This window comes from Rhea pennata, chromosome 2, assembly GCF_028389875.1.
Source record: "Rhea pennata isolate bPtePen1 chromosome 2, bPtePen1.pri, whole genome shotgun sequence".
In the NCBI taxonomy this organism is placed as follows: Eukaryota; Metazoa; Chordata; class Aves; order Rheiformes; family Rheidae; genus Rhea; species Rhea pennata.
The window spans coordinates 120,390,027-120,404,232 of NC_084664.1; the positions used below are offsets into that span (position 1 = coordinate 120,390,027).

The 14,206-nt window shown below is 38.5% G+C and overlaps 1 long non-coding RNA gene across 1 annotated transcript in view; it reads right to left on the reverse strand.

The window, feature by feature from the left end:
- Window positions 1-1,242: 1,242 nt before the first annotated feature.
- Window positions 1,243-14,206, reverse strand: part of LOC134136368 (uncharacterized) — an 89,904-nt gene continuing 76,940 nt past the window's right edge. The window contains exons 2-3 of the long non-coding RNA XR_009957488.1: window positions 4,468-4,670; window positions 1,243-2,227 (exon numbers count right to left, since the gene is read on the reverse strand). This is a non-coding gene — a long non-coding RNA (uncharacterized LOC134136368). The remainder of the gene's footprint in view (window positions 2,228-4,467; window positions 4,671-14,206) is intronic.

The window sequence follows — 14,206 nt, forward strand, 5'->3', positions numbered from 1 at the left end:
TATTGCATATGGAGCATAGGTGCTGTTCAGTTATGAATTTCAAGTTGGGGGCTCTCATGGTTGGATAATGTCACTGTAGCTTAATAACACTTAGCTTTTCTTTGGGGACCTTAAGAATTACACATTACAATACTTCTTACCACTGTTTTGATTCAGCACCAAATTCCCACATACTCTTTCTTTTACTAAAGCCTAACCCTTCTGTTAGGCTATCCACTCAGCCAAGAGATTTCCATTTCTGTTTAATACTTAGATGTTCATTCACTAAAGTTCTCTTCTAAGTTTGTTCCTTGACTTGGGTTGGAATTGCTCTCTCTGACCCACTAATGCTGATTATTGTATTGTACAAATTGAGTTGCCCTAACAGCAAATCTTCCTACCTAAGCATACATCATCACTGTGTGCCAAGGAGACTTTGGGAGGAAATGCGAGACCTTGATTACTTATCCTCTTCCCTCTAGAGACTGTATCTACAGGTAAGATTGGTGGGGATACTGGCCTGACAACTCCATCAAGACTCAAGTCTAAACTAAAGCTGCAAGCTCTTCAGTGGTTTTGTGGCCTCCAGTGCTTATATATGTGCCCAGCAGCCAAACTATTGTAGTATTAGGGAGTAGGTTATTACAGTACGATATAACTGTAGGATGTAGCTGTCTGCCTTTTGCGTATTTACCCTCTCCATAATTATAGTACCATCCTTTTCTCACTGGTTCTTTCCATTAGCAATTTGAAAGTAGGGTAAATAAGATTTTGTTCCTTTTCCTTAACTAATCTCCATACAGCTCTTCTGATTTCTAATTTCTCGTTGTCACGAATCAGATCCAGGGTTCTACACGTACTTCTGGTATGGTTCCCTCTGGCTCTTTACAGGTTGTCTGTGCATTGACCTTGCATTTGTGCTAATGCCTTCTATCTCAGCATGTATTTTATCCATTGTATCCTTTTTCTCATAAATGATATTTTCAGTGCATAACCTCTTCTCTAATCCCTTGCACAAAATATATCCAGTCACTACAGATGCTTGGTTACCTCAGACAGGCCATAACTTCTTAGCTTATCATTGGCTAATTATCCCTAACCCCTTCAATATATATATATTTTTTTTTAATTCTGATTTTTCATAAAACATTTCTTTGTACTGTAAATTTCCTCCTGCCTCCCTTCCTATTAAGCTACCATCTGTTACACGTTATTCTCAAATGCTATTTGCAGTCCAACAAACTTCCACTAAAAATATGGGCAATTTCCCTTCAGCTTCTTTGTTACCATAGGTTTGGCTCTATGTAAAGCATGTGTGCAGCTGTTCAATGCTTGCTCAGAGGATTATTTGCTACCTCAAGGCTTTATCTGCCAGCTCTTTTATCTCCCTCTCTCACTCAGTTTCTTGGTTGTTTCATTCTTCTTTTTCCTTCTAGGATGAAAGAATGAGGAATAAGTATGCCCACAGCTCCTCTGCAAGGTTCTACAACCTTTTCTACTCTCTGCTATTACCATTAAGTCAAATAAGGCATTCTTCCAGGGTCATTTGCCTTCTCAGATACTTTGGTGAAATAAGACAAACTGCCATGTGAAATACATTTTTTTTATTTTAACATTTGCTTCAAGGGAACACTATTTACTTGCCAAAGTGACTTTTCATTTGATCCTAAACTGTGGTAAAAACCTGTTTTCCTGTAATATTTGGGGCATCTGTCCTAAAGTTTTTTTTCATTTTGCCACTTAACTGAATGCTAATACCAAAAATCTATTTAGCTGTGGCTTTCCCCCTAACGATAGAGATAGATATGACAATCTGTCCATCATCGTTTATCAGTGTCTCTGCAGCCAGCCAAACCACAGGGAGGACCAGCATTGCCATCCTCCCCAACTATTATTATTCCTCTTAGTATTCAACAGAAAATCACTTTCAGTCTAGGAAGTTCATGTCTGCATTTGTTAAAACTGTACCTCCAGAACATGTTCAGAAGTTCATTCCTTAGATTGATACACACCAAGCTATCTTCTGTGAGCTATTTGAGTCTCTCTAGAGCAGATGGTATGTAATTCCTTCTCCGGTCTTACCAACCAGAAGAATTTTCTTTTCCTCTTTTAACCTCTTTGTGACTTCTTGTCTTGATTGTTGTATTTCAGTGTCCTGGGCCTCAATGTTTTTCAGTCCAGTCTGTCACCTCACCTGTATATTTTTTGGTTGTACATTTTCTCTCTCTCTAAACTCCTTCCTCCTGCCCTAAGAAACAAGAATATATTATTTTACATGTATAATAAAGTTCTACATAAACCTGCCCCCACTCCGGTCTGTTGTATCATGATTGTGTTAGAAAAACATTTCTGGTCTGCCTGAAGATAAATGTGTTATGAAAAATGTATGCAAAACAAATGATACAAATGACAAAGGTCACATGACTAAAAGGAAGAAAAAATTACACAATTTTGGCTTCATTCCAGTTACTTCAGACTTTACAAAGGTAAATGCTGACAACATTCTAAAAATTTCAGCTACCTTTAAAAATATATTATACAATCTACTATCTTAGAATAATGGCATAGAATTAGGAACAAATTAAAGCATTACATGAAAAGGAAAATTCATCCAACACTGGGAAATTATTGTATTTTTTCCTATTTCAGTGTATTTGGAATGTATCTGACACTGAAATGAAGGAAGTTTCAAAAACCCACAAGATGAGATACTGTATAACAATACATCAATATTATTTTAAAAAGCATGGCTAACTTAATAAATAGAATTAGAATTATGATCTCAGCAATGGGATTTTGAGATTCCAAGCACTACTAGCTGACATTCTGGCTGCCCCCTTGCATTATAGTTTGAATGAATTAAAGATATCAGATATCCAAACAATCCATTTTCTCCCTTTGAAGATTTTTTCAATGGATTTTATAGAAATGATCCCATGCCACCCTAAAATTCTTGATGACAAAGACTCTAAAATAGGCTGTAAAATGTCAGTTTCTATTCCCAGGGAAGTCAATGGCAGAATTCAAGTGTTTTCATGACATGCCCAAACCAAGGAGGATGACAAGGATAGCAAGTTTCAGTGATCTATTTAAATCCAGCACTTCCGTATTGGAAACTTTGAGTTCTAGGTTAAACCACAGAACCTAGACCTAGAGCAGAATTAAAATTGAATTCGTTGATACTATATTATGCCATTTTGCCCTAGACTAACTAGATAGCTAATGTAACTACCATGTTATTCACTGAGAGACTAGATCAAGTCCTTCAACATGCTGTGATTTTCTGCAGACCAATGCACAGCCTAATATAATTTTTATGCATCTCAAACACAACAGAAAATACTGAAGCAGAAAACTGCAGCTCCTACACCTAAGGGAGCTGACCAATGAACACTGCTGTCACCAGATGTTTAAATCTTCACTCCTTGAAAAAGAACTCTTTCTGTAATGAATGAAACTTCAAGAAGTTTTAAGAAGTCATACATGTGTAAGCTTGGTGACTGCTTTGTACTTTAATTTTGTATAAACCTATTTATTTGATTTTTTCCTTATTCCTATTTAACTTATTTGTATAAAAAGACACATTCTGAGTAAAGTTATTCACTATAGATAAGAAATAAGTCATGAACTGATCACACTTTGAGCAGTGGGTTTGGACTAGAAACCTCCAGAGATCCCTTCCGATCTCAGCTATTCTGTGATTTTGTGTTTTTGTGATTCTGTTCTCTAGCTGAAAAAACATCCAAAGTTTGGGGAAAACATCTTGTTATCAATGAGGAAGAAAAATGTCTACAAATAGTCTATAAATCAACAAAATCAAAGGAAAAATCAGTTTTTCTCTATTAAAGCATTGCATTCTGACTGGATTTAAGCCACTTGATGTAATTTTGCTGTAGTCAGCTTAAATTTCTCCACGAAAAGTAATTCCAGAGAAGGAACAGAAATTTTTCATTTAAGAGATATCCCAATAGGGCAATTTCAAAACATGTTGCTTTCTCTCTCTCTCTTTTTTTTTCTTTTTCTTCTTTTTTTTTTTTTTTTTTTTTTTTTTTTTTTTTGAGTTGCATAAATAGATTTCACTTAAAAAGAACTTATCCTCTAGGGAAAGACATTTCCAAGAGAGAGGGGATCCAGTTTGCTGTTTCTGTGAACTTCTAGTTCTGGGCTATCACAACTGAACTCCAAACTGTGCCAGTACATTAGAAATTAATCAAACTGTCTGCCTTTATGAAAAATGACAGTGAGCTGCACTGCTGGGGCTTTCCTAGAAAAGAAACTCATGCCTTTTTCAAGATTCATATGAATTAGTGCAGTGTCTCACTAAGAAAAACTGGTTCTCAGCCTAAATAAAGATTTAACAGCACTGTCTAAAGTTACACGTTCCTTCCTTCTCTCCTGGCATCAGTCACTTGCTTCAGACTGTATAGTGATGGGCAACATATTTCTACTCCAACAGTATCTTGTTAGTACCAATAGTATCCACAGTACCTTTATCCTTCTTCCCAACATCGCTGGACACCAAAATTATCAGCGGAAGTCTGATGATCTCTGCACCTTCTGACTCCAGGCAGTAAGGAAAGACTGCAGGTGGGCAACATGCCCTTCTCACTTTCTCATAGCCAAGGGTGCTTTTCCTCCCCTCTCTTCATCAAAGTGCTGCAGATCCTGAAAGTGTGGTGGTCAGCAAGGCTCTACACATGCAAAAGAGAAAAAAATATGACATTTACCTGGCTATGCTGTTGGTACACTGCTGAAGCACTTCACAGTACACCCTCCACTGTGGAGTGGACTGGGATCTCCCAAGATGCGTCCTGAGATCAGACTGGTGGGGAAGAGGGATTAGAGTTGGAAAGGAGAGACAGAGATCCTCATGTGAAGCCCTACAAAATTCCTCTAACCCCACATAGACCCCTAACCCAGTCAGATAGACTCCTCAGACGCTTAGTAGTACCATCCTGTTTGCACTTTGTGAGTGTCACAGTGACATCACACACCACTGACTCAGGTAGGTTGCTCTTACAAGGAACCAGACATGGAAACACGAGGGTTACAGGCTGAGTTAACATAGTCAGATCCAGCAGCTCCTAGCTGAAAGACAGCAATAAATTCTTACTCCACTTATTATGAATTGTGGCATATGGAGGTGGCTTGTCATTGTTCTGAAGGGTTTAACTACTTTGTTTTCTTTCATAAATAAACAACTCTTTATAAGCATCAGAACAAACACATGTTTGGGCTCAGCATCTAAGTCAGAAGCTCTGTAGGATTCCTCATCTTGGAATTGCTCCAGCTAATGGTCAGAAAGAGCATCTTCCACCTTCTCCTTGCCTGGGAGACAAATAACCAGATGGTAGCATTGATTAAATCCTCTTGCTTACTTTCTTTAACTCATTGGGGATGTCTTGTTCTTAAAAGAGTCTCTGCACCCTTCTGAATTGTAGGTCTATGACTGCTCTGTAAGGCCTGCAAATGAAGAGCAAGGCTTATGGACTACTCTTTTGCCTTCTGTGAGAATGCTCTTAACACAAATGTGCTACCAGGGTCTTGGACCAGGACCTGCCAAGGCTCTGAGATGTTCTACAAGGCTACCTATAAGCTCTTTTTGACGTTACAACAGATGATGTCAGATGGTTTTTTTAGGAACTTCAAGGCTCCAGCTACCTTAGCCCATGCAAATGGAATAGCTGGTAATGCAAGAATCGCCTACTCTTTAGGTCATATCTCCGTGTGAGCAGAGCTGAGGTTGCTTGCTGACAACATTAGCCTATTTGCCTGACAATTTGTATGTGGCCAATGCAAATAAGCTTTCTGCTTTGGCCCTCAAGACGTGGTCAGGTTCACTATAAATACAAGTATTCTCACCAGTCAGACATAATTAGGAGATCATAAGGTCAAAAGAGGAGCATTAGGCACGTTAACATGTCTGGGAGTATTTCAACATAGGAATAAAGCACTGCCTGCTCACTGCATGATGAAAACGTGTCTTTGGCCCTCTGGGGAATTAACTTCTGAAGCTGTATTTTCCCCTTGGCACCACTGTGATCTGGAGCTGCTGAGGCAAGTCTCCCTGTTGCTCCATGGAAATACTGCATCCTCAATTACTGATACAGTTCAGATATGATAATAGGTAGTCTTTTTAACATATAGCAAAAGAAAGATTAATTTACTGATGCTGTAGGTCCAGATTGGAATATACATGTAGACTGAGAAAAAAAGGTAACACGCAAGACAGAAGCATAAAGCACAGTCTAACTTGCAGTGACAAGCCCTGTCCTGCTTGTGCATAGAAATCTAGCTAGCTGGGGAACCGATAGACCTGGTTTTGAGGGGCAGCCCTGCTCCCCTGCAGTTCTGTTTTCTTCCTAGCTAAATTCTCTCCTCTCTTCATCCCATCTGCACTCCTCTGAGGTCCCTGGACCTTAGACTTAGAGCTGGAGCTGATTCTTCTGGTGGTCTGAGTCCTCCCTGGATATGACCATTTTCTACTTCTCAGCGACCTTAACAAGAAGCTACTGTATTTTGGTTTCTTATGACTTTTTTCTCATGAGGCTGGTGAACATTTATAAAATCTTTGGAGGTCTAAACTTTTCCACACATTATAAATTACAAGAAGTATTCAGTATGCTTATATTTCACTAGTCCTCAGACCTCTGCCAGATTCCTAGCTTTTATTGGAGACCGCACAGGCACTATAAAGACTTTTTCAAAACAGATGCCAGACTTGTCTAGGCCTGTCTCCGAGGGCAGGCCGCCTTTCTTTGTCCATCTTTTGTAGTTTCTGAGGATTTCTAGCATCAAGCAAAGGCTTCGAGTTGCAAAGTGGGAGCCTAAACTTCACTAGGCTGTGCAGCTGTAAGCAAAAGAAACCCACTGCCTGTACTCTTCCCAGATGGTGCACAATTATTATTATATATGGTATTATTATATCCCATTTCTCTTTCAGTAACAGAAATGCATCAATAAACACATGTATTAAATAGGATTGTTCAGAGGAAGAAAACTTAAAAAACATTGCTCATTTCTATGAGATACTGAGGGCGATCCATGAGAAAAGACTGAGAAAAATGTGATCATGGTGTTTTACAGCATACAGTATCATAAACTTCAAAAATCAAAAAAACAAAGAGCAGCTGTTAAAAGCTGTAAACAAACTTGTCCAGAAACAGAAATTTGGAAAAGGATTGTAGACTATCTGGTTTTGCACATAGCTCGTGACTGAGCTGCTTTAGCGCAAATTTATGTTATCTTTGTCGACTCAATATGCTTGCAATCTGAACTCATTTACCAAACATTTGTTTCAACTATAAACGTGAATTTTTAAAAGAACAATGTAAGTGTATGTAACACCAGTGACTTCAAAGGACTCATGCCTTCCTGTAATAGAAATTAGATTGCCCTCATAGGTCTTATTCTTATTTCTGTGAGATCTTTTTACCCCACTCTGACAACGTACAGCAGCATTAAGTGGAAAAAAAAATTACATATATTTTCAGGCCCACATTTTTTTTGTATACAATGGTATATGAATAAAATCCACTCTACCTTTTAATCTTGATCTGTGTCTTCTGCTGAACTCGTTTCTGTGGGTTACATGAGAATGTTTGACATGTTGTGGGGGCAGGTGGAGTGACACAAAGGAGATATTTTGCAAGATTTCCTTGCCTTAGTAGATGAAGCTTGAGTATCAGGGCTCTGTGATTCATCTGCTGATTTCAGCACATAAAGGCCTCAGAGAATTTCGTTATGAATTTGTACAATAAATGGATTTTGGTTTGTAGATAAAAGTGGAAAGGACAGATAAGTTATTCTTTCCGGGCCAACAGATGCAGAGTAAGTCATACAAAATCAAAGCTCTTTACGAAATAATGTATATGACCCACCTGGTTCATATTAGATATTACACCTAAACGTATCGATATTACTTGCGTGGCAGCAAGAGTATGTGCTAAAAGTACAGAGCTTGTAAGGATGTGCTCGCATCTACCTCACACAGATCATTTCTTACCACGAAAATATCAGTATTGCAGAAATACCCCAAAAATGAAAACTACAGCAGTAACCAGGGGGTGACCCGATGTTGTTCTGAGAGGCACTAAGGAAAGTTTCTCCGTATTTGCTCAGGGCAGTGAAACACTTCCAGAATTTGTAGCACTATTAGGAGCACAGCTTTATTGGGGAACTGTAGCTCTCTAGAACTCTCTGCAGCAAACAAATGAGCTATTTCTCTTTTTAAATGTGAACTTAAATGTATGTTCTTTTTTTAGCTTACACCTGAATCTTTCTCTGAAGTGTTTGTGATACCATGAGAGAAGGACATGTGAGGGGTGTTTGAGTTTACTTTGTAAGGGTGCAGAATGTGCTTTGCTGCAACGTAACGTGTCTGTATTTTATGCTTTTTGTCATATTTCAATCTTTCACAGATGAAACAACTTATGATCTTATTGTCCTAGTAGTGGCATGAGATATTTGTGTTTGATATTTTATTTTTTTCTGACAGTAATGAGATATTTGTGAAATACTGCAATTTTTTTTGATAAGGAAGCAAAATTCACTGTTGTCATGAAATGAGTAGTAAGCACAGAAATTAAACACTACAGTTCTCAGTCCGATTATGTTTTTCCCCCCTTGAAAGGAGAGTGGGATGATGTAAATGGCCCACGCTGGCCCGGTGACTGCTCTGTCACTGCACAAATACACCTGAAGCATACCACAAGGCTGCATTTCGGGGACCTCAGCATGACAATACAGAGGTCTTTTTGCTGTCCAGGCTTATTTATGCCATTCTGGCAAGGTTCTCAAAGTACTGTAGCTCATTGGGTAGTGTTGCTATAAAATGTGCATAACATACACAGGTAATATATATGTGTGTCTGTGTATGCAATAAGTATGTATAACACATTTAGAACATTCTCTTGAATTTCTCTATTAAACGTGGATGGAAAGAAATGTGAGGTTTTTACAGTTGAAGTTGCCGATCTGCCAAAATTAAAAATGTAAAAAGAGTAGATTGATTTTTAATGAGGAAGGTGGAAGGAAGGCAAAGGGGCAAGTTTAAGGTCTAATATTTTATTTCAGCACTTTCCTTTTCAGAAACACAATTTCTTATTTTGAAACATTTTGTAATTTAATATTTTTTCAGGAAAATTATTTTTGATCAAGACACAAATTTTGTCTTGATTGACCTGAACTGACTTTTCCCCCTTTTCCTTTTCCTTTTCCTTTTTCAAACTTCACCTCAGTGCCTCAGAGGAAAGTGAGATCTCAATCATTTGGGGGGATAGATTCCTGCCTATATCCCTTCTTTATCTCTCAGCACAGCCCATCAGCAGCAGCCTTTGAAGAGGCTTAAATTCCTTTATGGGTTGCAGGTTCTCCTTAGTGTACAACAGCACAGAGTTTCATTATCACCACTGTTCTGCTTAATCAGAAAAATCCAAAGCTCTAGAATAAAAATAGATTTTCCAAGCATTTGTCTTTCACCAAAGGGAATGCCCAAAATTTAATACGACGATGTTTTCAATTGCTGACATTTATTAGCAAGTTTCCTCTACTCCTAAATTCTTTTGTAAAACTGCTTGAACCCTAAGCTGATAAAGTCCATTTGAGTAGAAATGCACAATGCAGAAAAACTTGCAATAGACAATGAATCTTAATGAGGCCACAGAACACCTGTATTAGGTCTCTCAGAAAGTACAAATGACAAAGTTCTTTCCAATGCACTGTAACAAATTTTACATCAAAAGATGAAAAAAAAAGACCATAGGAAAGAGAATGGAGGAACAGGTGTATCCTTAACATCTTAGATTAACGAGAAGACAGGGAAATTGTTGGGTGAAAATCTCACACTCAGCCCATCTGGTTATAGAAATTAGATCTTAACCCACATTACAGGGGAAAGCTAAGGAATATCCCACCAACAGTTTCAACCAGTTTGTGTGGGGAAAATTTTATCTTCTATCTGGTTCTCTCTCATCTGGTTGATGAACAATTTAAACCTAATTGTGTAAATAAGATATAAGAATCAGAAAAAGCAACAATACTAGAACTAATAGTGCCAGCAGGGGCATCAGTGCATCTCACTTAACCTGTCAAGCTGAAAATATATCCTGTACTTCAAAGGAAAATGAAGATGTACTTCAAACATCAGATTAGATATTATAGAAATATAAAACCCCCAAACTCTGGAAATCATGAAAGAAAGAACATACTATAAATATGGGGCAAAAACATGAATGTTAACTGTCTTCTTTCCAGCCCTTTCAAAGAACAACTTCTTGAGGGAACTGCTAGTATTACTGTTTCAATAGTCTCAGTTTAGGAGCTTCTTTGAGTTGGTTGTAAATTAACCTGACTTTCCAAACAATGTTTCTGAAAAATAGATCATGAGAATGTGGATGGAAAAATCAGGAAGAATCGTGATTTTCAGAGGAGACAGTTTCACATGCTAACCATAATGTTTTGTTCCTTTCTGCTTTATTTTATAACCGCTTCCTATTGGGCTCCCTGATGGAAAGCGGTACACTATCAGATGCTAACATTCTTCACTACACGCACACTGCCTCTTTAGACTAAATTAGTGTTTGGACACAAGTCCTCTGACCCATAATTTCTTCTTTTGCTTACATTTCATCTGGTATTTTGAGCCAGCATCAACATAACTCAGAGTGGTGCCTGAGGCAATTTCCCTTATTCTTTCCTCTTTTGGCCCTAAGTTGAAAGTCACATTTTGCAGAAAAACAGAAATAGTATTTCATTACATGGAAAGATTAGATTGTTAACTGCATTGCTAGCCAGTGTTTTCCTAGTGTGTTGTTCTTTTTCATGGCTGAGATTCCTAGGGACCATTAAGGAACCATAAGAAATAATCATACAAATAATATTAACTATAATAAGGTCAAGATAAAAAGGGTAGATTTTTGTCTCAGTTTTTTTCTTAAATATGACTGTTATTAGTAAGTTTTCACGTTAATATGAAGGAATAGTACAAATTACTATAACAATGTAGTGTAGTATAGTATACTATACTAGTATAATATACAACATAGAGAGTGTATATAGTATAGTACATACTATAACAAAGTGTAATAGAGAGTTTCAAGGGGAGAGGCCCAAACTCTTTTCAATGGCACCATGTGACAGGAGAAGAGGCAATGGGCAGAAATTGAAGCACAGGAAGTTCCACCTGACCGTGAGGGGGAATTTCTTCCCTGTGAGAGTGACGGAGCATTGGACCAGGTTGCCCGGAGAGGTTGTGGAGTCTCCTTCTCTGGAGATCTTCAAGGCCTGCCTGGATGCAACCCTGTCTACCATGCTCTAGGTGACCCTGCTGAGCAGGGAGGTTGGACTAGATGATCTCTGGAGGTCCCTTCCAACCTTACCCATTCTGTGATTTTGTGATTCTGTAATCATTAACAGTGTTTTGATTTAGCCCAGTGACTTCGCAGACACCACTTACTGCAGTAAGTCTTACTGCAGTTGACTGTATAATCTATATAATCTGCCTATATAGACTGAAGGATGCAGTGGATAATGGATAGCATAGTTTATAAATATGCTGAGAAAAGAAACATATCACTCATTTTTAAACAAAACGACATTGCAATGTAAAGATAGCAATATGAACGTGTCTAACTGCTGCAGAAAAGCACTGAATCTGAGTCTTGTTTTTCTGAAATGAAAGCCGTTTTACTTTGAGTCACTAAGTTCAACTCCAGGATGCCAACATGACAGCCTTCTGCATTGAGATGACCGGTTTGAAGGGTAAGGGAAGAGCAGAGGTTGTTTACAGTGACTTTAGCAGGAATTTCAACACTATCTCCCATAACATGCTCATAGACAAGCTGATGAAGTATAGGCTAGATAAGTGATTGGTGAGGTAGACTGAAAGCTGGTTGAACTGCCAGGCTTAAAGGGCTGTGATCAGTGGCTCAAAATCCAGCTGGAGTTCAGTCACCAGTGGTATTTATTGGGTCCAATACTGTTTAATATCTTCATTAATGATCTGGATGATATGACTGAATGCACTCTCAGAAAATTTGCAGACAATACAAAACTAAGAGGAGTCGCTGATACACCAGATGATTATGCTGCCATTCAGAGGGACCTTGACAGGCTGGAGAAATGGACTGACAGGAGCCTCCTGAAGTTCCGCAAAGGGAAATGCAACATCCTATACTTGGGGAGAAATAATCCCATGCACCAGCACAGACAGGGAGCCAACTTTGCAGAGAAGGACTGGGGTCTTGGTGGACAAGTTGAACATGGGCCAGCAATGTGCCCTCATGGCAAAGAAGGCCAATGGTATCCTGGGGTGTATTAGGAAAAGCCTTGCCAGCAGGCTGAGGGAGGTGATCATTCCTCTCTGCCCAGCACTGGTAAGACACCCGGAGTGCTATGTCCAGTTCTGGGATCTCCAGTACAGGAAAGATACCGATGAAATGCAGCAGTCCAGGGAAATGCCAGGAAGATGGTTAAAGGACTAGAGCATCTCATCTATGAGGAGAGGCTGAGAGAGCTAGAACTGTTTAGCCTGAAGAAGAGAAGGTACAGGGCAATCTTATCAATATCTATAAATACCTGCTGCGGGGAGGAGTAAAGAAGACAGGGTCAGACTCTTCTCAGCTGTGTTCATAGCTGATAGGATGAGAGGCAATGGGCACAAACTGAAACAAAAGAAATTCCACTTGAACACAAGAAAACTATTCTTCACTCTGAGGGTTGTTGGACACTGTAAACAACTGCCCAGAAAAATTGTAGAGTCTCCATCCTTGGAGATAATCCAAACCCCACTGGATATGGTTCTGGGAAGGCTCCTCTATCTGACCCTGCTTGACTAAGGGGTTGGACTAGACAATCTCCAGAGGTGCCTTCCAATCCCAACCATTCTGTGACTCTATGATTGTGAAGCTCTAGGACAGAGATTTGAGAGAAAGAGAATTTAGTGTTTCTGTGAGAAGAATCAAAGATTCACCAAACTGCAAAGTAAAAATGAAAAAAAGGTAAAGTAAAAATGAAGAGGTTCAAGAACCCATTTATAAGACAAGGAAGAGCTGGTATATATACTATTTTTGTAGCTTTTCCCAAATATAATAATTGTACTTGATATAAAAAGTGAATTGAAACTCTAACCAAGGTTTATACAAGAATATGAATAGATGATGAACAGAAAAGGTCTCAGGAAATCAGAAGACAAAGAAAGAGCACAAAGCTGGAACGAGATCAGTGGTGAGCTATACTAACTGCTGATAAGTACTTCCGCACAGCTGAAGAGTCAAGTTTTCCCATAGCTGTTTCATTTAAATGCTGTTATGCTGAAATGAGTTAATGCAGTCACGTGCAATCCAATCTATCATGTTACAGAAGCCTCATCTGTCTACAGTGAAATATGGGCAGGACTCCAGTGTTATCAGTTTAGACCAAGCAGTGAATCATTCCTGTTGGGTTTTAGCTGCCTTGTTTTTCTTCTCCATTGCCTCTGACATATAAGTTGCTTTTCTGGCAAAAGCACACACTATTTAAAAGAGTAGAGTAGGTATCCAGTGTGAAAAATGTCAAAATTATCTTTCTTTTCAAAAGAAACTGACTTTCCACCTGGTTCTGTGTTGTTTGACTTGGCTGCCAGGAAAGGAAAAGCTCCTTGCTCTCCAGAAGGTGAACATGACACCTGATCTCAGTGTGAATGTTACTCTTCTATCAGAAGAGCTTAGTACGGAAGAGAGGTCATGCAGATGTTACAGGAGAATAATAAATTACCTTCAGCAACTTCTGATTGCTCACTTGGGCTTATTAAAGATTTTTTTTAATGTTACATCCAAGGATGAGAGAACAGGTTCAGATAAAATAAGTAATAATTTATGGGATGATGTCTCAGCACAAGATAATCGTACTCCTCTAAAGTTGGCAGTCATCCAGCCATTGTCCGAGAAACCTGGCTTCTCCAGGCTTTGCAGGATATAAGATATTGGAGAATTACCTCAATCTAAGCAGGATTCTTATCTAACCCCTTACTGTAGTTTATAAAGTTTGCATTTATAGGTAGACAACTATGCTATAAGTAATCTTCAATTTTTATGAAAAAAAAATTTTCCAAGAAAAATTCATAAAAGCATTGACATTTTACTTTCCAGAGTATTTTAATTCCTAGACTGGAGAATTGCCAGTTCCACGACAGAGAAGGCATTTGTACTATTTGTACTTTTGAGAAATCGTTTCATGTATATCCACTTTG